Source organism: Panulirus ornatus, chromosome 1 (genome assembly GCF_036320965.1).
Source record: "Panulirus ornatus isolate Po-2019 chromosome 1, ASM3632096v1, whole genome shotgun sequence".
NCBI lineage: Eukaryota > Metazoa > Arthropoda > Malacostraca > Decapoda > Palinuridae > Panulirus > Panulirus ornatus.
In genome coordinates this window covers 94,391,284-94,418,783 of record NC_092224.1, presented here as the reverse complement: position 1 = coordinate 94,418,783, position 27,500 = coordinate 94,391,284, and the positions used below count along the sequence as shown (strand labels likewise).

At 43.7% G+C, this 27,500-nt stretch overlaps 1 protein-coding gene across 3 annotated transcripts in view; it reads right to left on the bottom strand.

Annotated features, from left to right (window-relative positions):
• LOC139751113 (U-scoloptoxin(16)-Cw1a-like) overlaps positions 1–27,500 on the bottom strand; it is a 178,734-nt gene that overhangs the window by 118,559 nt on the left and 32,675 nt on the right. The window contains exon 1 of one of the 3 annotated variants that reach the window (XM_071666229.1): positions 19,715–19,986. The exons of 1 other annotated variant lie outside the window; for it this stretch is intronic. The gene's annotated coding sequence lies outside the window, so the exon portion shown is untranslated. Of the gene's footprint in view, positions 1–19,714; positions 19,987–27,500 lie in introns of those variants that run through there. One more of the 3 variants, XM_071666222.1, reaches the window with a different exon arrangement.

Below are 27,500 nucleotides of genomic sequence, written 5' to 3'. Positions count from 1 at the left end.
GTAATGCGTCATGTCCAACGGACGCACGGTTACCTCCGACACCGTTGCCAAGTGATCCTTGCAGAGTAAGGGCTAAGCTAGGTTAAACTAAGCTAGGTTAAGCGTGAGGGCCGGGTTCATTTACTTGTGCTAGGTTAGGCAAGAGGGCTGAGTTAATTTAGTTATGCTAAGTTAGGCGTGAGGGCTGGGTTAATCTAGCTGTGCTAGGTTAGGCAAGAGGGCTGAGTTAATTTAGTTATGCTAGGTTAGGCGTGAGGGCTGGGTTAATCTAGCTGTGCTAGGTTAGGCAAGAAGGCTGAGTTAATTTAGTTATGCTAGGTTAGGCGTGAAGGCTGGGTTAATCTAGCTGTGCTAGGTTAGGCAAGAAGGTTGAATTAATTTAGTTATGCTAGGTTAGGCGTGAGGGCTGGGTTAATCTAGCTGTGCTAGGTTAGGCAAGAAGGCTGAGTTAATTTAGTCATGCTAGGTTAGGCGTGAAGGCTGGGTTAATCTAGCTGTGCTAGGTTAGGCAAGAGGGATGAGTTAATTTAGTTATGGTAGGTTAGGCAAGAGGGCTAAGTTAAATTCGCTATGCTAAGTTAGGCAAGAAAGGTGAGTTGATTTAGCTGTGCTAGGTTAGGCAAGAGGGCCGAGTTAATTTCGCTATGCTGGGTTAGACAAGAAGGCCAAGTTAGTTTGCTATGCTAGGTTAGGCAAGAGGGTCTAATTGATTTAGCTATGTTAGGTTAGGCAAGAGGGTCTAGTTGATTTAGCTATGCTAGTTTAGGCAAGAGGGTGGAGTTGATTTAGCTATGCTATGTTAGACAAGAGGGCTGAGCTAATTTCACTACGCTAAGTTAGGCAAGAGGGCTGAGTTAATCTAGTCCAGCTGTAATTCGGTTAGATTTGGCTATGTTAGTTGTACAGGTGGTTAAGCAGCGTTAAAGATGAGTTTGATTTTGTTTGAAATGATTAGGGTACGTGAGGCTAAGCGAAACCATACTGAACTTATTCAAATGTGGGTGGATCACCTTAGACTTGGAGGGTCTGGAAAAAAAAAAAAAGAACTTTGCTTATATCTAATGTGATCATATTAGGTCAGATGAGACTGGGTCAAGATGAATTATATACGATTAAGGTCCAATAGCTCAGGCGAGACTGGGGTGTGTTTGCCAACTTGCATTTCTTATTCTTTTCTTTATTTGCATAGTTATGATGGCTATTCAGAAACGTTCTAGCTCCTTTGAAAGATATATTCTTTTACCTTGTTACTTTACGGGTATATTGTGTAGATGACATTTTTAAGGGTATAAACCTCCACTATATCATTAAAGATACTTATAAGCTATATAAAAAAATTAAGCTTCGTGTATATAGAGCATTTTGACAAGATAAATACACATGCATCTGGAAGCTAGCCTTCGACTGGTGTATCTTAGTCACACATTACGATTTTTTCGCTTTGATTCGCCCACCAGCAAGTCCTACTATCCAAAGCTGCTACTAGATCTATAAATAACAAGAACCATTTCACAGTCACTGGAAAAGATGAGAAGAAAATATATAGTACGTAAGGAAAGTTACAAGGGAAGGAACATAATTCACATGGCCGAGATGTGGAAAAATATTTTTTAGAGTCCTCAACTCCAAGAAGAAAAGACCTTGACAATTCACATGCTAAGTTATTGTATTCAAATGTGATGTATCACACCAGTGAAAGTCGTATTCCAGTCACTGATTTTTATAAACTTTCTTATTGACTTATAATCTTACTCTAGTTTAATTGAACAGAGGCAGATAATGACGTGATAAGCGAAGCGGAAATAGAGAAATCGACATGATTGTTTCTGTGAATGGAATGAATGACATAATGCGTTCTCAGCCCAGAGAAAACATCAATATATAGACAATAATCTTGGAGGCTTTCTATATATTTTCTATATTACCTCCGCTGCGTTGATTTCGCCTTCATACGCAGACCAGAATACATCCTCTGACCTCACATGGCGATAGACTTAGTCATCGTCTTAATACCAGATTTAACAATGGATTGTTTTTCATATGATCAAGAATAAAGACCGGATGACGTGAACCTTTGGCTGGGCAGTTTTAGAAACTGTAACAGAACTTTAAACAGTTTAAAAAAAAGATAATTTGCAGACTGCCCTGATCTATGCAGTTATGGTACACAGTTGCCAATTAAAGAAGTCCAGTGGAATTTCATTCATCATGAAAATTACTGATGCTGTCTATAACTGCTTAAAGACTATTAACTACCTGCTATTGACTAGCAATTAGTTACTGACTAGGCTTCTAATGCCGTATGTTTATGTCTAGGCTGGTATTGCGGTATGTTAATGACTAGGCTTGCAATGCAGTATGTTAATGACTAGGTTGGTAATGCAGTAGGTTATTAATAACTAGGCTTGTAATCAGGTATGTAATAGCTAGGACTGTAAACGAGTTACATGGTTGCGTGTCACTTGTTTATACAACAGTAACTGTGGCCACACGGTTTCCAAACCTATCCTACCCTACCTATACCAAACTAAATTAGGTTAGAATACATCTTGGCAATCTGCAAAGACAGAGCGAGCTGTTTAATCCTAAAATTATAGGCGCCGTGCTGGATAAAATGACAAAAAAAGAGGAAATGATTGAAGAAATTGAGCCAGTAGATTCTACAAAGCATTCAACAAGGTATACTCGACTCCCTTTCTCGAACCATCTTCTGAGTCTTATGTCCTATTTTCCTTTCCACAAAATTTATGTCTTTCTCCATCGACACTTCTCAGTCTCGAACCTTTATTTTTCTTTCTCTTTTGTCTCACGTTCGTCCTAAGACATACGACTTCGTGTTTTTAAATAAATTTTCCCACCTTCTTAAAAACTTAGCGACTAAATCCTTCAATATAGTAAAAAGAAACCTCAAAGATATGCTACAGAGAGAAGTGCGTCAATGATATTTAGGCAATGCTATTTAATTAATCTTTTTTCTTTCTACATATCTCTATAAAAACGTGGCGTAAACGGGTAACATAGATGTCATCAACGAACCAAAAGGAACTTTTCGTGAAACGTTTTAAATCAAATCAATTTCTGGTTTGCCCCCTCACACAGCTTCACCGCTCCGGTCACAAGCTAGCGTGAAAGGCATTAGAAATATTAAGCTTCGTTTGTAGGCAGTGTTCACTGATTTCATAAATCGACCATTATTACCTGCAGGTAATGGAGATGTACGACGTTTAATGGACCATGTATCTTTTTTAGAGAGCAACAATGTATTATAATACCCGAGTCATGGAATCGTATTTCTGACGTTTTGAGAGAGAATTTCAATATCAAGATCTTATCATCTAATTTCAAACTGGTTTCTTTTGACTAAAGTAGGTAGTTCTAACAAGGCCTGTCTGATACCACGTTGTAAGATGTATTGCCAAATATTCATACCATTCGACACATTCTGGTAGTGTAGACGAAAGACGTTTATGATGGTCATCACAGCTTAAAGAACTTCAAAAGAGCAAGATGATCAAAGGATCACAAAATGACCAGGCTCGACTTTCTACGGCTAGGCTTTGTCACTAGGCTTGACTTTCTATAACTAGGCTTTGTAACTAGGGTTGACTTTCTATAGCTAGGCTTTGTAACTAGGCTCGACCTTCTACAACTAGGCTTGTCACTAGGTCTGACTTTCTATAACTAGGCTTGTCACTAGGCTTGACTTTCTACAACTAGGCTTTGTAACTACGATTGACTTTCTAAAACTAGGCTTGACTTTCTATAACTAGGCTTTGTAACTAGGCTTGACTTTCTATAACTAGGCTTTGTAACTAGGCTTGACTTTCTATAACTAGGCTTTGTAACTAGGCTTGACTTTCTATAACTAGGCTTTGTAACTAGGCTTGACTTTCTATAACTAGGCTTTGTAACTAAGCTTGACTTCTACAACTAGGCTTTATAACTAAGCTTGACTTTCTATAACTAGGCTTTGTAACTAAGCTTGACTTTCTATAACTAGGCTTTGTAACTAGGCTTGACTATCTATAACTAGGCTTTGTAACTAGGCTTGACTTTCTATAAAGAAATTTACGACCATCGAACTAAAAATAAAGAAGCTATCGCCACCAATCGAATAATTTAGAACATTTTTTTCCCCCACGCGCGTCTGTACTACGTTCTCGCTGCATTGTACATTACCCTTCAACCTGTGTGCTGCTTGAATGGTCCAGTTATATATTCAGTAATGAGGAGGGATGACGGTGAATGAGAGTCCAGATATATGATCATCGTCTACCACGAGATAAGCTGCTGGAACCCACCTGTGGGAGGGACTTTCTGCCACTCAACAATGTCCCTTAACCTGTCCCCAGCATCCCGCCTTGAGGAAATAGTTAGGGACACATCTGGTGCCAAAGTCCCGCAGTTAAGGACACCCAACTGTCTGCTGGCAGATGTTAGAACAATGTAGAGAGGAAAAAGATGGACCTAGAATTGATAGAGAGAGAGAGAGAGAGAGAGAGAGAGAGAGAGAGAGAGAGAGAGAGAGAGAGAGAGAGAGAGAGAGAGAGAGTTGAGACGAGGCAACACAAGTGTAAAACTCCTTTCCAGTTACACACGAATAGTAGTTACACACACACACACACACACACACACACACACACACTTGCAGGAGTACGGCAACAGAGTATATCAGTATTGCTAATTTGGTGTACGTATTTCATAATGTCTACATCATCTACATCAGGATATGTATATGGATACACCCATCTGTATACAATGGAGTCATCTATACAGTAAAACTTGACGTATCAGCGTACATTCGAATGTAATATTCAGGGATCATATATGTAGGGAGAACATGTATGATGTTAAGAAATAATCCTAAAAAACCTGATATTTTTTTTTTAAATGATGATTGACTGCCTTAATTGACTAATAGTTATCAGTTAATCTTTAAACCCACACTGAACAGTTAACCATATTGATTCCATACACTCAATAAACATATTCGTAATTACAGTTACTTTCGTTAACAAACTTATCTCCAGACCCACAGTAACTACTATAGAAAAATTAAATACAAATTTCTCCTTATTTCCCTACACCGCAACCCCTAGGGCGGCCATGGCGTTGCCAAACCTCACCAACAACAACAAATAGATGTATCCACACACACAAAAAATATGAGAAAAAGTATGACATCTAATTCCCTTTCTTGTGCAAATGCCGGCGATGGGCAACGGTGTGGTAACGAGAGCATTGCAACCACAACCGTATTTTCACATTCCGACGAGGCATTGTGTTGGGTCGGGCTTCGCTCTGATATACCTTGTGTTTACAGCGTTTGCGCGCGCGCGCGCGCGCGCGGAGGTCAAGCCCAACGGACCTACATTTATTTAATCCAAAGTTTCTTATCATGGCTGATTTATGTCGGGGGAAAATATAAAAAAAAAAGGGGGCAACAGACCGGCACGATTTACGTTTAGAATGCAACGTACAATTTCGTTAGCAAGTCTTGTAAAGAAGTTGTTTGGCTGTCATAGTAAGGAGAGTTAAGAGTTCCAGCATTTCCACACCCGGGTGATCTTGATTCCTGCCTGAACAACAAGTTCTCTATAAAATTTAAAGTCTCCATAATTCCTTTACTTACATCTTCGTTTCCGCATGATTTTAGGAAGTTTTTTTACGCTTTAAGAACCAGAAAGGCATGCTGATTTAATGGACACGGGACCAGCGTTTGTGTATTTATATATAACGAATAAAATACTACATGGCCACGCAGCCATGTCAGCTGACCAGCCACTTCCCGCCAATTGCTCACAGCGCGACCTTCGCTTTTTATTTTTCTCTTAAAATCCGCTTATCGCATAGCGGTAGATTTACCAGCAAACTGACCACGTCTTATTTTTAGCGTTTCTAACCCCACACTTAACATTGTATTAGTATATTGTCTTGAGGTTCCATGTTTCCGCACATTTCTTCGTCTGAATGCCACATGTCGTTATAGCTCTCTCGCACGGAACACTCATATATTTTCCTCAATCGTAACTGTAGCTAATTATGACCTTGTCACATTTCTCCATTATTTCTTATTTTTTTGCTGTGACGATGATATGTCATCAGTTTAGGAATTCTGTTTAAAGTGATTAAAATGCCCGTGAGATTTGACTCGAATACTTAATTAATCTTAAAAGTTACGAGATAGAAATTGAATATTTACTTAATGTTATATTTCACTGTGGAAGTTTTTACAACAGGTGTCATTGCCATTTCACCATGACATATTCACCAAGTTATGAATTATCATTGTCTCAAACCACTTCGGCGTCAGATAAACTCTCATTACACAGTGGTATTCCAAGTTCACACACACCAAAGGCCTTCTTCATCCACTCTTGTGATCACCGGTCAAAAATCTGTTCCACAACTTTGCTATGGGCCTTTAACAACCAGACAGCCCCCCTTACAACCCCCCCATGAGAGGTAATACCCTCCCCTTCCCTTCTCAAACGTAGATCGGCCATGATGAATGTGGTCAGGTTAGGCTCTGTGTGGACACACTGAGGAAGGAAAGTTTCGTCCACTTGTGTAAGATGAAGCATTACACAATATTGGTTGTTCAGGTTAGGGTGTGTGTGTGTGTGTGTGTGTGTGGGTTGTGGCTGGGTAATATGTGTGGTCGTCTTTCCACTCATTACCTAAGTTCTGAGAGCCATGGTTGGCTAAGCTTTTCAGACGGGTTGTGTATACATGAAAATATTTGTTTTCCCCGTTTAGAAGCATTTTATATCTGTTAATACTTGCCATGTTTCTTAATACGTCAGACTTACTTGAAAAAAACACAAAATCAAATGACATCATCAGTATATTAAACAAAAAAGAGACAGTATGTTTAAAAATTCTTATTGACACATGTTTACAGCGAATAAACAGTATCATTATTATTCAAGTAATTTTGTTTCCAAAATAAGATCATCCTAAATATTCGAGCACTTGTGTAAATCATATATTTACATACTGATTGAAGCTGAAATTCAAATTTCTTGTGGCCATTGCTTTACGAGATTCAAGATTTTTATAAAAAAAAAAACTAAATATTTACTTCTTATGCTGGTTCATATACATAATTTAATTTCTGTGACGTCGACAAATGATACGCTTACAGCCCAAATAACCCAACCACCCAACCATATACTCAAGAACCATACATACATACATACATACATACATACATATATACACACATTGAGAACGTGTTATGATCTTAGAATTACCTTAAACAGCTGATGAACATGTTCCAAGATAATTTCAACTCTTGGTAATTTTATCTCTATTTCATCTCTATTAGCCTGGATTATATTACAGTTAAGTCAAATTATAACTCTATTTTTGGTGAATATTCGTAGTTACGATATAGATATTCCGTCATAACTTGGGTATTCGTTTTTAATATTTCACCTTTGCCTTAGCACTATCGAAAATTTATAGGAATGGCTATCAAGACGATGGAAAGATACGAGTCGAAAAATACGAAATACGAAGTTGTCATTGTACCGTAATGCAGGGTCGGGACTTTCTTCTAAGAACGTTTAAAGTTAAGGTTAGGTAAAGTTAAGGTTAGGTTACGGTAAAATAATCCTAATGGCGTTGATATGCCTAAAATTTTTACAGGTTGCTGCTGTGTCAATTCACGTTAAAATAGCTACCCTCCGAAATGTGAGTAGATAATTACGAAATTAATCTTGATATCGTTACGTTAATTCTTACGTTATATAGTACGACTCTTTGTGGCCACAGAATGCTTTCATATTGATTGATTTACATTGCGTCAAAGCGTATTTTGAAATATTCAATGAATAGGATAAGAATATTTTGGTGTAATGTCGGATCCTGTTACAGATAATCATAATAGAATCAAATACACTGTAAATATAAGTTAAAATTCTGTATGGTTCGTGATTTTCAATTTCTTTTTTGTTAGCAATTTCTTTTTTGGTAAAGTGTGTGGAAGAAGAAAGTTAAGAGTAAATGTCAATAAGAGCAAGGTTATTAGGTACAGTAGGGTTGAGGGTCAAGTCAATTGGGAGGTGAGTTTGAATGGTGAGAGGCTGGAGGAAGTGAAGTGTTTTAGATATCTGGGAGTGGATCTGTCAGCGGATGGAACCATGGAAGCGGAAGTGGATCATAGGGTGGGGGAGGGGGCGAAAATTTTGGGAGCCTTGAAAAATGTGTGGAAGTCGAGAACATTATCCCGGAAAGCAAAAATGGGTATGTTTGAAGGAATAGTGGTTCCAACAATGTTGTATGGTTGCGAGGCGTGGGCTATGGATAGAGTTGTGCGCAGGAGGATGGATGTGCTGGAAATGAGATGTTTGAGGACAATGTGTGGTGTGAGGTGGTTTGATCGAGTAAGTAACGTAAGGGTAAGAGGGATGTGTGGAAATAAAAAGAGCGTGGTTGAGAGAGCAGAAGAGGGTGTTTTGAAGTGGTTTGGGCACATGGAGAGAATGAGTGAGGAAAGATTGACCAAGAGGATATATGTGTCGGAGGTGGAGGGAACGAGGAGAAGAGGGAGACCAAATTGGAGGTGGAAAGATGGAGTGAAAAGGATTTTGTGTGATCGGGGCCTGAACATGCAGGAGGGTGAAAGGAGGGCAAGGAATAGAGTGAATTGGAGCGATGTGGTATACAGGGGTTGACGTGCTGTCAGTGGATTGAATCAAGGCATGTGAAGCGTCTGGGGTAAACCATGGAAAGCTGTGTAGGTATGTATATTGCGTGTGTGGACGTATGTATATACATGTGTATGGGGGTGGGTTGGGCCATTTCTTTCGTCTGTTTCCTTGCGCTACCTCGCAAACGCGGGAGACAGCGACAAAGTATAAAAAAAAAAAAAAAAAAAAAAAAAAAAAATATATATATATATATATATATATATATATATATATATATATATATATATATATACATATATATATATCCTATCCTGAGCCAGGCATCCATTTCATCGACCAATCCCCTAAAGGTGAATGAACAGCTGGGTTGACTGTGGACAGTGCCGCAACCACTAGGAATCGAACCTATGCCATGCTCGACCCTGGGCGGCTCGTGAATGCGTCACGGTCAGGAACGCTAACTGATTGCTCGAGTTGATGTGTAACGTAAGGAAATAATAAAAAAAAATCTTTTATCACAAGATGTCATGATAAGAAAACTGATGAATGCCAAAATGATCATTTGACATCGGTCAAAATCTCTGGGTTACATTCAAATTCTGAAATCTTAAACCCAAGTGTCCACTTTCACTTATTTTACAATTTTGTGAAATATTGTAGTGTAAGTTTCGTAATTTTTAATTTGTTGACCTAAGTAATGTTGATTAAAGATCTTTCTTTAATTCAGACACTCGCTTGGACAGTGGAGTAGGGGCTCTTACAGTTGAAGTTTGTGTTATCACTAAATTTTAAACTGAAATGAAGTACAAATGTTCTCCAGTTGGGCCTCAAAGTTCCGAGAATTTTAGCCACTTTTTTTTTCAATATATGACCCTCACCACCTGCATAATACCCACCCAAACCCACTCTCTGCACGGCGCTTCCCTCCGCTAAACCCCCACCCCTGCACAGCCCTTCCCTCCACTAAACCCCCACCCCTGCACGGCCCTTCCCTCCACTAAACCCCCACCCCTGCATAGCCCTTCCCTCCACTAAACCCCCACCCCTGCACGGCCCTTCCCTCTACTAACCCCCCACCCCTGCACAGCCCTTCCCTCCACTAAACCTACCCTGCAAGCCCTTCCCTCTACTAACCCCCACCCCTGCACGGCCCTCCCCACTAACCCCATCCCCTGCCAGCCCTTCCCTCCACTAAACCCCTACCCCTGCACAGCCCTTCCCTCCACTAAACCCCCACCCCTGCACAGCCCTTCCCTCCACTAAACCCCCACCCCCTGCACAGCCCTTCCCTCCACTAACCCCCCACCCCTGCACAGCTCTTCCCTCCACTAAACCCCCACCCTTGCACAGCCCTTCCCTCCACTAACCCCCCACCCCTGCACAGCCCTTCCCTCCACTAACCCCCACCCCTGCACAGCCCTTCCCTCCACTAAACCCCCACCCCTGCACAGCCCTTCCCTCCACTAAACCCCCACCCTTGCACAGCCCTTCCCCTCTGCATTGCCTTACATTCTCCAGATCCCTAGCCCCTGCGCGACCCTCCCCTCTCTCGCTCCCAATCCTCAACACGGCACTCGGCTTCCTTAGTCTCCCACACAGCAGATCCCTAACCCTCCCCAGGCCCTCCCTCAGTGGTGGCCTGTGTCGTCAGTCCCTATGGACGTTGGCCGGTCCCGACCGTGGTGGCCTGTGACGTAAGACATGTCGTCTGCACATACACTTTCTTTTCGGTGCATAAAGTTTAAAAAAAGGTGTCCAACTGTGAATTATTTCGAGTCACAGTTTGTAGTAGATATATATAAACAGCATAATGGTATAAATGTTTTTTTGGGGGGTTGTTGTTGTTTATCGATCATTTGTTGTTTTCGCCTCCAAAGTCCTCTTGCTATCGCAGTCCTGACCTCCTCTGTCGAGTTTTTGTGTCATGGACAAACAAAAGGACATCAACAACTACGCAAGCGATTATCAAACTTATTTTTTGTTAAGTAAAGATCTTAAGAAAAACATCAGACTTCCTCGAAAAGTAAGATGGTGGCTAATAGATTCTTTAAGCCTTTGGGAAAATTTATCTTCCCGCCTCAGAACCTGACATAGCATTTAGTATTATATTCTCTATAGATTAATTTCATAATCTTATGATCTTGTTGATGCAAGCCGAGTTTGTATCTATAAAAATTTGGAAAGATAAGATCTCAACAGTAAGGTTAAGTTTTGTGGTTATATAAAGTGAATTTTGGGATTACAAGATTTTTTAAGTTTTTACCAAAACTTTCAAAAGAATTCTAACCACTCAGCATCTAATTCTGTACAGCAAAATTCGATAAATCAACACTAACCTTGCATATATAAAAATTGATTTTACAACTTATACTGTGATTTGCATCCTAGAATTCAATTCACAGATCCAAATTTTCATTTGAGAACTGTTATAAACCTAATTCGTCTTCGAAACGAAATCTAAATCACGAAAATATTTTAGATTCAACGTAACATCATCTCATACCGAGTTCAAACACCAATACAATCTAACAAATCGAGAATATTCTCTCGCAAACCTTGACCTCACTAGGTCTTGCGTATACAAGAGTGTGGCTCACAAACCTCTATAGACAAATAAATAATACAAACTCACCCTTAACATTGTAACAGACACCTCAAACCCTAGGTTAACAAGTCAGTAATACACACAAAAAAACGTTAAGTTCATTCTCATATACCATCATTCTCACACAATAGTCGCTAACAAAGACATAAATAAACCCCTCCCCCCCAGCTTATCAAAATCTCTTACTAAAAAATAATTCGTAAATAAAACAAGTGTACGCGTGGAGTCCTCGCCCTTAAAACTCTGTGGTGATAAAAACGCGCCCACCTTGACTGGGGCCCTGCACCCACTCGCTCACAGATGAATTAGCTGCACCGTCTCGTTTTTCTTGTTCCGCAGACTTGAAGTCAGAAGAATAATGACAAAAAAAAATATATAAACACATATCACACAAACCACCACCACCACCAGCTCGAAGGTGAGCGGCGCCACAAGTCCACGAAGAACAAATTGTTACAAATTTCAGTTACTCCAACCCTCTCTTGAGTCCTAGGAGAGAGAGAGAGAGAGAGAGAGAGAGAGAGAGAGAGAGAGAGAGAGAGAGAGAGAGAGAGAGAGAGAGAGAGAGAGAACCTGGTGATGTTATCAAAACGGACCAAGTTTAGTGGCGTGTAATCAAGCCTCACATTTGGCTCCGGGTTTCTCATCTTGGTCAGATGGAATTATATACAGAGAGTCGTCGAGTAGATGTGTTTGGGATCAGATGCTCTTGCGCTTGTCAGCGATAGATTCCAGTCTGTATTACTACTACTACTACTACTGCTAGTACACCCGCTGGCATAAACTGTGACTGATATGATCAATCGGATTAAATCCTGCAGTTTGTACAAGATATATATTTCTAAGCTGTTGATTCTGTGACTTGCCAAACAACGGGGAAAGGCTACGAAAAAAAAGAAGTATATCGATTGTCAGTTTATATTTACATTGTATCCAATACCTTTCGTGCATTTATTTGTTATACGAAACTAAATCTTTCAGTATAAGATTATTATCATTATTATTCTTTTTTTTTTTGGCTTTTCAAAATTTCTGAATCTAACCAAAATATCAAGTATGACGAGCCTAGTCTTACGCAAGCATACGCTCCAGTACGTTACACACTTGACCCAAAACGTTTATAGTACAGATGACAGATATTCAGTAAGAGAAAAAGAAAAACTTGACCACTGGCCTCCTAAGAAGCCAGTCGCACAAGAAAGTACGATGTTTCAAGATGCCTGAGTGACATTCTTTCCGTCCTAACCTAACCAGTTCTCTGCAGCAACATACAGTAGTCATCACCATCATCATCTTCTTCGACCTAAACCTCCACCACGCCAAGGTTGGAGCTGGCGACTGGTGGCTATCGAAGGTCGTCACTTCGATGAAGTTGTGTATAGGCTAACATGTACCTGAAGAAGTTGTGTATAGGCTAACATGTACCTGGAGAAGGTTAGGTATCGGTTAAGGAAGAATGGATGAACTATCTGTGGCTTATGAAGTTTGACTGAGGTAAATAAGAATAGATAAGCTGCTTGTGGTTTTGTAAAGTTGAGTTTAAGACGTAAAAAGTTCACAGTCGATTGAAAATTGAATGTCAACAATGGATGGAATAAGCCACTTATAACTGGATGTCAGTTGAATAAAGATACGTAGGTATCTCATGGCTATGTGGAGTTACATGTCAAGTAGATAATGATGCATAGGCTACAGTTACGACAGCGATTAGGCTATCTGGGTGGAGTAGTTCGATGCGAAGGTTAGGCTATTCGTGTTTATGATAAGGTAAACAGCGTCAAGAAAATGCATCATAGGCGTCTCGTGCTTTGTGGAAGGTTAAGTTATTGTTTAATTAAGATTTAAACATTTGAGATATGTATCTGGGATCCCTAGCCACTTTTCCCAATTCCTGCAGTAGATAAGCAATTCGTTAACAGTATTTGAAAAGATATATAAAGCGACAAAAGCCATCCAATGATGTGTTAAACATAGGATTTTTTAGAGTTAGAACAAACTGTAACACATGCTTAACATTTCTTGTAGTTCCTGTTGTCCACAGCTTCTGCTGATTTCGAAAGCTTCCAAAAGATATATAACTAGTCACAGTCATTTCTGTACAACCCTCGCCGTTTCACGAAACCCATGAGTGATTAATGGATAAGTAGGAATAGAAATTCATACCGGGTTTTGGCTAAAAGGGACTTTAAATCTTGGCCAGTAATAATGAAAATGTATAAGAAAGGTATGGAGAACATCGATCATATATCGCATTTTCTTTTTCCAGATCCCTTATGAACGGCATGCAACAATTGGAATGAATTTAGCATCGAACACCTTCATCCTCTCTTTGATAACTTGACAGTTGGTTGGTTGGTAGTTTTGGGATTTAAACCTATTAATTTCCAGGTCCCTTACCACCTGAAAGAACTGAACACCAGGTGTTTCAAGATAATTCTAAACCACGTACACTCCCACTGCATATATGGCCCTTGTGTTCTTATGGTCGATTAGGTATTCGAGCATTTTAAAAAAAACCTATCAACTACCAGGGTCACTCAGACCGTGAAACATCTGGTCATAACCACCACTAGGGGAAAAAATATCTTACATTCTTGACAACCCTGGCCTATATGGGCGTTTGTGGAAGATACCGTTAGAAACAAGTTAACATCAAACCCGAGGACTAATTCCTGCTGCCCATAATATTCAAGTTACTCCCTCTTCTGTTAAAAAGGTGACCGACAAAGAAAACCACAAGAAATAAATCTATAATTGCCAGTAAATGACTCGTGGAAATTTGTTTCTCTCTCTCTCTCTCTCTCTCTCTCTCTCTCTCTCTCTCTCTCTCTCTCTCATCCAGTGTGTGTGTAGAGTCTTCTTAACTTTTTAATACGTTTAAAAATCATCGGTTACACCTCCCTGGTGTTACACACTGCAATATGATATTGGATAGGAAAGCCACGTCTAATCTAATAACTTTTTTAAAGTCTCAATTGTACGTTTTGTGTTTTTGCCACCCCCGAGTGACCTGCTATATCTTGTACACTGGGCCTGGCTGGTCCCGCTAGGCTGTTCGGTTACGCTCAGTAGCGCACATCATCATTTCCCTAATCGTAAACGGTGAGGTTGGCTGCCCACCTGTCTGTAACGGTCTGTATTCTTACTTTACCTCATCTTTTTACCAAGGGAGCCTGCCTACTCCCCTCTCCCCCCTTCTATGGGTTTTGGGGGAGCGTTCAGGCTGAGGGGGTGGAGGACCCAAGAAATACAGTTCTCTTGTTGTTGTGTTTGTAGGGCGAGGGAAGAGTAAACTGAGGAATATGTGTTCAATATCCTCAGCGCCCAAGTGGCACATCTGGTTATAGAAGGAGGTGCTATGATATATGGCACTGACGTTTGTGTTGGAGTTATGGATCGAGTCCAGATAGGTGACGAAAGGGTATATGTCGTACGTGTCTGGGGAATGTAGTTTTTTTTAGATGTATCTGGTGAAGTGGTGTCTGAGATGAGACAGGGGCGTTGTTTAGAGTGAACTTTTTTATGTCTTGTAAGTATATGAAGCTACGATTTATCATAATAATATTTTCTTTTAACTAAACAACGATCGAAGCCAACAATGAGCACATTCACAACAGTCGCAGATATGAACATGACCGTAGGACAAAAGTGAAGCTAGACAGTACAGCATGTGTGTGTGGCGCTTCTCTAGCCAGTAATCAACTGAAGTAATTGCTACTGCGCGGGATGGATGGATATTAAAAAGAGGTCTGAGTTGAGTTGAGGAGGGAATCATTATTTTCGTTAGCTTATTTCTGAGTTATGTCCAAGTGTACCTTCTTATAATCATGATATCTAATTCACTTAGGTAGAATGGAAGGCAGACAATGTGCTGACTTGTTCTCACCATTCAAAATCGACCATAGTAAAACAAAGAGAAAAGGTAAATACATTTGATGATGGCAGCAAAATAAGACATAACTGGTGTGTTGACAGTCGGCCAAAGTGGAAACTGCCGGGTAAACTGGTATACATACATACACACACACACACACACACATATATATATATATATATATATATATATATACAATCATGTTCTTAAAAGTTATAGTCATTTTAAGAGACCGAGCTTCAAAATAGCAAAAGAATTATATCTGTTTTTCTTACACAAGAGAGTGATATGCCATGGATGTCAAGCATTTCCTATTTAGCTAGGAATTCACGTCGTCCAGGGTAGTTCGGAAAGAGAGGACAGGTATGAGGGAGGCGGAGGAAGAAGTGCTTTTAGGTTCTACGGGGAGTTATGTCTTCCGTTGGCAGCCTAGCTCTCTCGTTCGTCTGCAGGTTTGTAAAGGACGCAGACTAACATCCATGTATTGTACTCCTTTCTTTGGAAGAGGATTGAACTTAACTGTTGTTCAACTGACACACAGTAGCCAGCGGTCCGTGGTACGTGACTGGCTTGCTTCGTGACGTGGGCTCAGAGCCACAAATTGTTGCCACAAAACACCCGAGTGATTGTTCACATCCTCGCGTTCGCGCCATTATGGGTCCCGCCGTAGCACGTACCGCGACTGCCTCTGCGCATGCGTGACTTTGGCGTTCACTTGTAGGTTACGGGGTGAAAAATATTCTTAAGGTGACCCAGGGTTGTTATAACAGGGAACTTTGCAGTTCACCGCATTTTGGAAATTATGTTACGAGCGACCAATTTAGGGGAAAGGTTCAGTCCTTGACACAATAAACACGACTGAAACCTTGAGGTACAACAACTTAACTCCTTGACTACGACAACTTGTTTACAGTTTAACTTGAGTACGATACCTAAACACTCGAGTACGATGACAAAGTAAATGTACTCAATGAAGGCAACAGACCGACTCTCGAGTCTTACAAGGTGTTGCATTACGCCTCCAACACGCTTCTTAAAGGGGCTGGGCCCACTGGCAACCAAAATGCTATGTTTACTCAGTTCCACGGATAAGTGTGTGTCAACAGATTCCTTTCCCTTGACACACACACACACACACACACACTCCTGCACCACACCCACTACACCTCTGGCTCCATACTTTCTCCCTCCTTCCTGCAACGGCGTGTGTGTGTGTGTGTGTGTGTGTGTGTGTGTGTGTGTGTATTAAACCATTTCTCTCTTTTACATCCTAATTCTGTGTGTGTGTGTGTGTGTGTGTGTGTGTGTGTGTGTGTGTGTGTATTAAACCATTTCTCTCTTTTACATCCTAATTCTGTGTGTGTGTGTGTGTGTGTGTGTGTGTGTGTGTGTGTGTATTAAACCATTTCTCTCTTTTACATCCTAATTCGAGTCCTTTTCCTAACCCTAACGCACGCACGCACACACAGACACGGTCTCTCTCTCTCTCTCTCTCTCTCTCTCTCTCTCTCTCTCTCTCTCTCTCTCTCTCTCCGGAAGACGAACGTCACATTCGTCGAGGACACACACACACACACACACACAAGCCAAATCAGGAAGGGGTGAAGAATGACAACTCCCTGATCAGAGTCTCCCTTACCTCCTAAACCCCTCCGCTCGAGCCAGACGTATTATCATGGCAAACTACAATTTATCATCGGATCTCTATTATATATTTTTTTTTTCTCTCTCTCTTTATGGTCCTTCCTTTAATGGTTGAAGGGGTGGAGTTCTTCCCTTTGTCTTCCCCTGCACCATGGCTTTCCCTTTAGAGGGCTAAGGATTGTGGAGGGCGGTGGGCGGCTTTCCCTTTTTGCCATAGCCAGTGCATATGGGAGAGGGGTGGCCACTCCACTACCTGTATAGGGTGGTAGTCTACGGCCATCTCCACCCTCACGTGCCATAACAACCACTATCACCACCACCACCACTATCCATCGCCTACCACCACTAACCACCCCCTCTATCACCACCACCACCTACCGCCACCAACCACCCCCACCATCCACCACCACATCACCACCACTAACCACGCCCTCTATCACCACCATCACCACCACATCACCACCACTAACCACGCCCTCTATCACCACCATCACCACCACATCACCACCACTAACCACGCCCTCTATCACCACCACACCACCACTAACCACCCCCTCTATCACCACCATCACCACCACATCACCACCACTAACCACGCCCTCTATCACCACCACACCACCACTAACCACCCCCTCTATCACCACCATCACCACCACATCACCACCACTAACCACGCCCTCTATCACCACCACACCACCACTAACCACCCCCTCTATCACCACCATCACCACCATATCACCACCACTAACCACGCCCTCTATCACCACCACACCACCACTAACCACCCCCCCCTATCACCACCATCACCACCACATCACCACCACTAACCACGCCCGCTATCACCACCATCACCACCACTAACCACGCCCTCTATCACCACCATCACCACCACATCACCACCACTAACCACGCCCTCTATCACCACCATCACCACCACTAACCACGCCCTCTATCACCACCACACCACCACCCGTTCATGACCCCCTAGCAACAGGGACGAGGTGGAACCCCTTCGTTTACCACCGACGTCTCTCCTCACCACTAGCCTTAAACCAGAGGCACTAGCGCCTCAACCCCAGGACGTCGACCCATCATGTATCACTTGTACCCACAACCTTCATTATGGTCGACCCATGTGTTGTGGACGGGTTAGCGGGAGGAGGAGCAGGAGGAGGAGGAGCAGGAGGAGGAGGAGGAGGAGGAGGACAGCGGTGTTTTCCCCTCCCAGTAACATGCCTGCGGGTAATTGGGCAATGTACCTATTGTGGAAACCATCAGTTGTCTGCACTATGGATGGTTAGGCACGACAAATGCAACCCCGCAGTGATAGGCGGCTCTCGTAGCGTGATGACGCGAAAAGGGGAGAGAGAGAGAGAGAGAGAGAGAGAGAGAGAGAGAGAGAGAGAGAGAGAGAGAGAGAGAGAGAGAGAGAGAGGTAACTTATCTACGTTCCGTTTTTTCGTTGCTCTATTGAGTCTTGTCTCATTCCCTCTCTGGCATCACTTTCGCCTCCCATACCTCTCTCTCTCCTCCCCTTCAATACAAAGCTATGAAACGGTGGTCGAACAGAACAGGTACGTACAGACAGACACAGACAGATGGTGGATATGGTTGGCTAAACCCAAAAGCAACAGACATCACGAGTCAGATGAAAGTAGGAAGATAATAGGGACTGCTCGGAAACCAATGTGGATACCAGGCCACAAGAACACTAGGGGTGTACCGTTCGATTCACCAGAAGCACCGGAGCAGCTGTGGGTCGAAGCTTCAAACTGTGGGTCGAAGCAGGGGAATGGGAGTTGTATGGGTAGGCGAGAGATTCACAAGGAACACCGAAGCAGCAGCAGTGAAGCTTCACTGTGGCTCGAAGCAGAGGAATGGCAGGTGTGTGGACAGATGAAAGGGATAACCAGGGGATTTGTGGAAGACGACTGACTACCTGGTAACGGCCCCGTTACGACCCTTGTGCAAGACCTGTACGACTCCGTGAGCGAGACGGATCAACTCCGTAAGCATGAAGGTACGACTCTTGACCACGAAGGTACGACCCGTGAGCACGAAGGTACGACAATTGACCACGTAAGTACGACCCGTGAGCACGAAGGTACGACCCCGTGAGCACGGTGGCCTGACCAATAAGAGGTGGTGATGTTGTGGTAAGGTAGGGGGAGGTGGGGTGTCTCATGGGGGCGGTGAGTGGGGAGTATGAGGGTCAGGAGGTGAGGGAAGAGATGGTAGAGATCCACGTATGGGTGTGACGAGGCGCGTCTCGGTGAGGTGTAGAATGGGTGGGGTTTAAGAGTCTCTGATGGGGGTTCTGATGGGGTTAGGTTGTATAGGAGACATGACGGGTGGAGGGAAGGTGGGTTCAGACTGCACGGGGTTGACTACGGGTTGAGGAAGGTGGGTTTGTGGGTAAGTTTGGGTGGGTCACATCGGGTTGTGATGGCTTGAGGAGCAGGTCTTGCTGGTAGCCCACAGAGTGTGTGTGTACAGGAGTAAAGACATGGTATATATATATATATTATATATATATATATATATATATATATATATATATATATATATATATATATATATATATATATATACCATGTCTTTACTCCTGTGCACACACACACACACACACACACACACACACACACACACACGTTAAGTATCATTTTCCCCTGTTTTAAGTAACTTTACATCAAAACTTTACACTTAAGTATTACATTACCCAAAACATATACTCTAAACAAGACTAACAACTTTCTAACAACCTTTTACTTACGATCTAACAAACGACAAATTACCGACACCACCACCCCCCCCCCCCCACACACACTAACACCTGTTACTTTTACCTAACAGTACATCACTTAACACTTATAATTCACCAACGATGCAAAGATATAAGTAAAAACTTCCTTCACAAACGCAAGAAAAACTCACAGTTAACGAAGGTACGTTTGTCCAACAGGCAAGCTATCCCACGGGACTTTGATATCATGCCACATACACTGGTGTTGTAACCGCTCAAAACATGGGTCCTCCGCCAATCGTAATGGCTGGCTGCCAATTGTATAATAATACTCCACCACACAATTACAACAGCGATAAGACGCGATAAGAGGCGCTTTGGAAACGTGATAACACCTTGAGACTGATCCACAATTCTGTTAATTACTTCCATACAGCGAGCTGGCCTCCGCTCCCGCTGTTTTCTGGGGGCGCTCTTCAGCCAATCACGTCCCTTCTACCCAACCTCCTTCCCTTCCCTCCCCACAACCAAAGTCCCACCGGAACCAATCAGCTCTCTGTCCTCGCCCTGTGTTTATCATGGTACTTGTGACGTCAGGGAACAAGGAGGAGGGGAAGAAGGATTGCTATAAAGGTAGTTCGCCCATCTCCTCGCTAACTAGCTTGTCCCCACGTATTGCTGGAAACACTGTCGACCCGTGACTTAAATACGTTGCACTTGTACTGCCTTCACACTTATACTTAAATACGTCGCACTTATACTAACGTCACACTTATACTTAAATATGCCACACTTGTACTAACTTCACACTTATACTTAGATACGTCGCACTTGTACTAACTTCACACTTATACTTAAATACGTCGCACTTATACTAACGTCACACTTATACTTAAATATGCCACACTTGTACTAACTTCACACTTATACTTAGATACGTCGCACTTGTACTAACTTCACACTTATACTTAAATACGTCGCACTTATACTAACGTCACACTTATACTTAAATATGCCACACTTATACTAACTTCACACTTATACTTAAATATGCCTCACTTATACTAACGTCACACCTATACTTAAATATGCCTCACTTATACTAAAGTCACACATACTTAAATATGCCACACTTATACTAACTTCACACTCGTACCGTCTTAATTCTACGATGCCTTACCACAGAGCGCTCATATACGGGTATACAGAAGTATGACATAATGGTTATATCATGATATAGCAACTAATATGTTATATTAGGTGACTGACAACGGTATATCGCAAGGTTAAAAGGCGATCAGGTTATTTATAAGTCCTCGCACAGGTGTACGTAAGGGTTGATATACGTGTCTTATAAGAGGTAGGACGGTTCATATATGAAATGGTATAGGACGGAACATGGCATGGAGTGTCAATTATCAGGGCATGACACTGAGCAGCGCATGACACAGCATTACATGACTCTAAGCATCGCATGACACTGAACAGGGCATGACACTGAGAATTGCATGACACTGAGCAGCGCATGACACTGAACAGGGCATGACACTGAGAATTGCATGACACTGATGGTGCTGAGCACAGCATGACACTGAGGATGGCATGGTGCTGAGCACTGCATGACACTGAGGATGGCATGGTGCTGAGCACTGCATGGCGTTGGGCAAGGCATGGTGCTGAGCACTGCATGACACTGAGGATGACATGGTGCTGAGCACTGCATGACACTGAGGATGGCATGGTGCTGAGCACTGCATGACACTGAGGATGGCATGGTGCTGAGCACTGCATGACACTGAGGATGACATGGTGCTGAGCACTGCATGACACTGAGGATGGCATGGTGCTGAGCACTGCATGACACTGAGGATGACATGGTGCTGAGCACTGCATGACACTGAGGATGACATGGTGCTGAGCACTGCATGACACTGAGGATGGCATGGTGCTGAGCACTGCATGACACTGAGCATGACATGGTGCTGAGCACTGCATGACACTGAGCATGACATGGTGCTGAGCACTGCATGACACTGAGCATGGCATGGTGCTGAGCACTGCATGACACTGAGGATGACATGGTGCTGAGCACTGCATGACACTGAGCATGACATGGTGCTGAGCACTGCATGACACTGAGGATGACATGGTGCTGAGCACTGCATGACACTGAGGATGGCATGGTGCTGAGCACAGCATGACACTGAGGATGGCATGGTGCTGAGCACAGCATGACACTGAGGATGACATGGTGCTGAGCACTGCATGACACTTAGCACAGTAAACCACCGAATAACGAGGCACTGTGCACATACGCCACACTGAGCATTGCACAGCACCCACCATCAGGCTTGAGCTATGGTGGGTTAGTTCTTGGTCGGGTTGGTCGAGGGAGAGAAGATCTTGAGCAGGACAGGAGCCGCTTTGGTCTGGTCTGGTCGAGTCTGGTTGGGTCTGGTCGAGTCTGGTCTGGTCGGGTCTGGTCGAGTCTGGTTGGGTCTGGTCTGGTCTGGTCGGGTCTGGTCGGGTCTGGTCGAGTCTGGTCTGGTCGGGTCTGGTCGGGTCTGGTCGAGTCTGGTTGGGTCTGGGTCGGGTCTGGTTGAGTCTGGTTGGGTCTGGGTCGGGTCTGGTCGGGTCTGGTCGAGTCTGGTCGGGTCTGGGTCTGGTCTGGTCTGGCTAGAGTATCGGCCGTGGGAACTACACATGTAAACAAATCTCTTGACGTCATAAAGTGACGTCACTATGGCGGGGAGAATCTTTTGATCCTTAATAAATTTTTTTTCTTTAGTTTTATATCGGCGTTGCCCTGAACATCCATTCAGCACTTAGTATTTCCTATATCACCTGTGTGTATCCTATATCCGGTACGTATTTCTCATAACCCGTATATATATATATATCGTATAAGCCTTGTGTCTTTCCTATATTTCATCACGTATATCCCTACACCTGTAAGTATTTCCTATACCTTGTATGGATATTGAAACTTGGCATGTAGTTCGCATACCCTTGTGCTGTCGGAGCACTATATACATCTATACCAACGATTTGAGGAGTTGTATACGTATGTAATAAAGCTATAGTAGCAAGTAATAAAGATTAAGAAATAAAAAAAAAAACCTTCCGTTATAATATCAAAAAGAATTGGGGAGGAAACAAATGGATGATGAGAGAGTTCTTCCTATGCGAGGGAAGGAGTTGTGGACTGACGTGTGCCAAGTCTCCCGAGAGAGAGAGAGAGAGAGAGAGAGAGAGAGAGAGAGAGAGAGAGAGAGAGAGAGAGAGAGAGAGAGAGAGAGAGCCCGCCCTTGTGAGAGGCCAGGGCCGCTTCCCTACAGCTCACACAGACTCATGGAAATATTGATGATAATAAAAAAAAAAGAGGAAGACACCGTCGGCCATCACACTGGCTGGCGAATATGTTACAAATGTCTCTGATCAGAGCGGGTGTGGCGAGTCTAGTGTGTGTAGCCTGCTCGCGTGTACCATCTCCCGCATCTGAGTGTCTGTGTGTGTGTACCACTAAGGGATAGGGAAAGATGGGGGTGTGGGATGTATGAGGGATAGGGGGGATGTGTGGCTAGGGAAGGAAGAATGGAGGAATGGGTAAGGGTAAATGGGTAAAAAAGGGTAAAAAGGAACAAGGGGATAGATGGGGGAAACACACGAGGAGGGAGGACAAATAGATCTTCCGTCTATCATGGTGATGTTTGGCATCGAATAGATGTGATTCGGAGCTTTTAAACCCATTCCTGCTTGTTGAGGGGGATGGTGAAGGAGGGAAGGGGGGTTGGATGAGGTGCAGAAGGTCACTGGAGGTCAGCAAAGGTCAAGGCTGGGCTCATTCGTGACCAGAGCTACATTCTCTGGCACGACGACGACCCGCCCGACGCTGCTGTGAACGAGGCCAGGTCAGATCGGACGCCCCAGCTCCCGTATGAGGTAGTAATGGTGACCTGACCTAACCGGCGGTAGTGGTGATGGTGACCTGACCTGACCGGCTGTGGTGGTGGTGGTGATGACCTGACCTGATTGGCAACATGCACGACACACTCTGAGTGGCGGCACGAACGTCATAGTCTGAGTGGCGACACATAAGCTACGGTCAGAGTGGCAACACTAAGCCAGTCCAAACTGGGATCATACACAGCGGGCAGATGAATACTGACCACGTAGAGAGAGAGAGAGAGAGAGAGAGAGAGAGAGAGAGAGAGAGAGAGAGAGAGAGAGAGAGAGAGAGAGAGAGAGAGAGAGAGAGAGATTGTAGAGAGAGAGGGAAGAGATCCTCTCTCTGTAGGAGGAGGGAAGGCTTCGACACCATCACGGAGGGACGCGCCTGCACCACGACAACGGCACCTGTCCCCTCCACTCCCTCCATGTGTGTGTGCGTGTGTGTGTGTGTGTGTGTGTGTGTATGTGCGCGCAACCCCCCCCCCCCCCCCCCACCGCTGTACGTGAGGGAACGGCATTTCTCGCGAAATTGGTTGTTGAGGTTAAGATCGTCGTGCTAGGATCGTCTCATGTAAACACGCTGAAGTAGATAAACCTCTCGTCCCTCCGTCAGTCTCTCTCTCTCTCTCTCTCTCTCTCTCTCTCTCTCGTCGATATCTTACTTTCTGTCTCTGTATGTCTGTCTGTCTGTCTGTCTCTCTCTCTCTCTCTCTCTCTCTCTCTCTCTCTCTCTCTCTCTCTCTCTCTCTCTCTCTTGCTCAAGGACATGCCATCCTTCCATCATCTCCTCCTCCTCCTCCTCACCAGCAGTCGTCACCTGGTGTGGTCGTCTGCTGGTGTACCTACACCTGAAGCTGTTTCCGTTTTCGTTGCCTCGAAGCTTCACGGACGTGTGCTGTCACATCTGTGGTGAGTTATGTGATGTAGTAGATTTAAGTCAGTTGTGTCCATACGATAAGCATATGTGACACACCTGACTATCAAAATACGCATATATATATATATATATATATATATATATATATATATATATATATATATATATATATATATATATATTAATTTCTTATACTTTGTCGCTGTCTCCCGCGTTAGCGAGGTAGCGCAAGGAAACAGACGAAAGAATGGCCCAACCCACACACATACACATGCATATACATACACGTCCACACACGCACTTATACATGCCTATACATTTGAACATGTACATATATATACATACACAGACATATACATATATACACATGTACATATATATACATACACAGACATATACATATATACACATGTACATAATTCATACTTGCTGCCTTTATTCATTCCCGTCGCCACCCCGCCACACATGAAATGACAACCCCCTCCCCCCGCATGCGCGCGAAGTAGCGCTAGGAAAAGACAACAAAGGCCACATTCGTTCACACTCAGTTTCTAGCTGTCATGTATAATTCACAGAAACCACAGCTCCCTTTCCACATCCAGGCCCCACAAAACTTTCCATGGTTTACCCAAGACGCTTCACATGCCCTGGTTCAATCCACTGACAGCACGTCGACCTCGGTATACCACATAGTTCCGATTCACTCTATTCCTTGCACGCCTCTCACCCTCCTGTATGTTCAGGCCCCCATCGCTAAAAATCTTTTTCACTTAATCCTTCTACCTCCAATTTGGTCTCCCGCTTCTTCTTATTCCCTCCACCTCTGACACATGTATCCTCTTGGTCAATCTTTCCTCACTCATTCTCTCCGTATGTCCAAACCATTTCAACGCACCCTCTCCGGCTCTCTCAACCACACTCTTTTTATTACCACACATCTCTCTCACCCTTCATTACTTACTCGATCAAACCACCTCACATCACACATTGTCCTCAAATATCTCATTTCCAGCACATCCATCCTCCTGCGCACAACTCTATCTATAGCCCACGCCTCGCAACCATACAACATTGTTGGAACCACTAGTCCTTCAAACATACGTTCGCTCCCTCGCACACATTCTTCATCGCTGTAATCAAGTATCCATTTAAGAATCTCTCTCTCTCTCTCTCTCTCTCTCTCTCTCTCTCTCTCTCTCTCTCTCTCTCTCTCTCTCTCTCTCTCTCTCTCACACAAACATCGTACCTTGAATGGTCTTCAGTAATGAACGTGTTTTCAGACCATCTCTGCACAGCCTTCATGAGCCAAGCATACCTCATGACCACTCCTTAAATCCCTACGCCCCTCCACCTCCCCAACACAACCACTACCCCCTTCCACCACTACCACCACCACCACTACCACCACCACTACCACTACCACCACCACCACCCCCACCTGAGGAACCCATCCACCACACACACACACACACACACACACACACACACCTGTACTCATCATGTTAAAAAAACCCACACAAACCGGTTTCCAGACCCCCCCCCCCCAAGACCAGAGCTATACCAGAGCCGAAGAATATAATCAACTGCCTTGGCTAACGGTTTGGCTGGGGTATCCACGACCGCTTCCCGTTTTCCCCTTTTCGTTTCTCTCTTACAAGCACTTGACGAGATCAATACAACCACCTGACAACGAAAGATCAATACGACCACCTGACAACGAAAGATTAATACGTTCCTTAACTGTGTCCTAAGCTTTTACGAAACTACCTAACTACGCTGGGCTACACTTCGTGTTACACTGATCCATGTGACGCCACTAACTTAGACGACTTTTGTTTTGTCGTAAAGTCACACTACTAAGTTAGACAACGTACTTTACTGTGGCGTAATGTGACACCACTGGATCAAACTTTGTTCTGTCTATAGTTCACACCACTGAATCAAACCAGCTGGGCACGAGTTAAGTCCAGTGGGCAATGCGTTTTGGAACACGAAAAAGAAGAGACGAAAGAAAGAAGATATCTCTAAGCTAGCTCTACGGCAGCAGAAATGGTGGGGGGGGGGAAGACCGAGGTCTCTCTCTCTCTCTCTCTCTCTCTCTCTCTCTCTCTCTCTCTCTCTCTCTCTCTCTCTCCCCAAGCTCCCCCCTTCCCCCAGTTCCCCCTTTCCCCTTCCACCTAGTGTTTGTCCTGTCAGCCAGCAATGTCAGCTGTCTGTGTCAGCTCAGTAGTGTCAGCTACGTGGTGTGTCAGCTAGTTCGTGAAAGTTAAGATGGGCATTTGGGTGGGATTTACAAGGAAGGAGTGCAAATGAATGGGAGATGTATAAGAGAGAGAGCGGGAGGAGGTCAAGAGGAAGGTGCAGGGGTTGTAGAAGAGGACAACAAATGAGAGCTGGGGTGAGCGAGTATCAGCAAACTTCAGCAGGAATAATATGTCTCAGAAGGAGTTGAACAGTGTGCGAAATTCAAGAGAACAAATGGGAGCATCGATGAAAGGGGCAAATGGAGAAGTGATAACAGGTGGTGATGAAGTGAGGAGGAGATGGAGTGTGTGTAGCCTGAAGGATTGTTAAACGTGTCTGATAACAGGGTAGCAATTGTGAGGTGTCTGGGGTCGGGGCGGTGTATCCGAAGTGATAGAGATAGGGAGAAGGGCATGGTGAGAGAGAAGAGGTGGTTAAAAGCCTTGCGTAAGATGAAGTGTGGCAAGGCAGTGGGAGTGGATGGTATTGCAGTTGAATTTCTTAAGAAAGGGGTGTGACTGTGTTGCTGATTGGTTCTTTGGAATTTGGAATGCATGTATGGGGCATGGTGAGGTGCCTGAGGACTGGCGGAACGCATGTATAGTGCCACTGTATAAGGACAAAGGGAGACAAAGGTGAGTATTCGGATTACAGAGGTATAAGTATGCTGAATGTACCTGATAAATTGTGTAGGATAGTAGTGACTGAGGGGGTGGTGGCATGTACAGAGCACGAGACTGGGGAGTAACATCGTGGTTCCAAAAGTGGTGTTTGCTTTAAAATATATGTGTGAGAAATAGAGAAACGGGAAGGATTTGTTTGTGACATCTATAGATCTGGAGAAAACATATGACTGGGTTGATCAGGATATCCGCCTTGTGGAGTGCCTTAAGAATACATGGTGA